Raw genomic sequence first — 1,571 nt, 5'->3', positions numbered from 1 at the left:
AGTTATGAATAGGGCTGTAACTAGGGCGGCATGACCAGTGTGCAGCACATAGCGCATATGCCCCGTGGGTGGACCCAGCTGCATCCACCTGCGATCACCTTTTTTGCATGCGGCCAACTTCTGTTTACCACTTGCCGCAATGCCTTATAGTAGCGGTGGATTCTTCTCTGCCAAGTGAACAACAACTATTACACATTGCAGTGGGCAGCTCTGTAGATGCCTGCCTCTTTTCCTTTGCGCCATTCCTGCAGTGTCTCTTGGGACTGAGACATGATAACATCTCTCCCAGTCCATTCCCACATTGCCCTGTGCCGACAAGTCATTTGGTTGGCCACAGTGCTGGGGCAGCGCAGAGCTGAGAAGGGGAACTTGAAAATATGCTGACTGAGTGAGCTATGCAGCAGCAAGGTGACTGACACCGGAGGCTCTGACTTGAGCTATGGTGAGTGGCCATGCTCTTTGAAGGAGGGAGGAAGGCACTACTACTGTGTGGGCATAATGTGTAAGAGACAATGCTGTGTGGCAGAATGTGTATAAAGGGTACTACTGTGTGGTATAAGGGGTACTGCAGAGTAATATGGATTGGGGATACTACTGTGTGGTAATGTGAAGTGGTACTATTCTGTAGCCATGTTCCCATTATATTTTTTACTTACACTGAACATTTGAATGTGGAAGGGCAATTCTCTTTTTGGCACATGGTACCAAAATGTCTAGCTATAAGATTGTTATACGTGTGTTTTGTGTTTATTATTTCTATGTTCTTATAATTCTCAGTGTATAGGAAATTGCATATTATGTCACACACATGACATGTGCATATTGGACACACTTGTGGGAGAAAATAAATTAGGTGTGAGTTGTCTTGTGTATTAGGAAGTCGAGTGTGTAATATGTTGGAAAACAATTTGAATAGAATGCCAATGGTGAGCAGCATGCCTGAAAATAAGGATCAATATCGCTCAATTTTACTTATCCCAGAATTGTATTTCTCAGTAATCTTTTTAGATTCCTCCCTTTTTATAATGAAAGCATCCTTCATTACTGTAGGTACTGTCTATATATCCTTAAAGAACTAGTGTATGCTGTCGTGTACAATTTCTCTTTAGACTGTTATATTATATACACTCAGTCCAACCTTAAGGCATTTCTAGCCTTTTATTAGTACCTTATTTGATTATGTTATCATGAATAGGCAATTATTGCTGATTACATCATTATGATATTATTGAGAGTATTGCATTACTGCTATAGTACATTTTTATATGTGATAATAATATACATATGGAGTTTTAGTACTTTGCCATTAAACTACAGTATCTATTTCAGTTTATAGTTGTCTTGATGTTGATCCATGAACTCCACCAGTGAGTTTAGTTCTCTATTTTATTAGCTAATTTAACACCTATGCGCACTAGATTAAAACTGAATAAAATGCATCATTACCGTACAAATATTATAGTTCCATAAGTTCAAAATGCTCCATATTCAATTGGACAGTTCTGGGACTGTTGCCCTCATATACCGCAATGTCCCTCTGTGTTTGGGGCTTATGAGGAGCACACATCTCT

Source organism: Crinia signifera, chromosome 4, assembly GCF_055691185.1.
Source record: "Crinia signifera chromosome 4, ASM5569118v1, whole genome shotgun sequence".
Classification (NCBI taxonomy): domain Eukaryota; kingdom Metazoa; phylum Chordata; class Amphibia; order Anura; family Myobatrachidae; genus Crinia; species Crinia signifera.
This window is presented reverse-complemented; position numbering follows the sequence as displayed.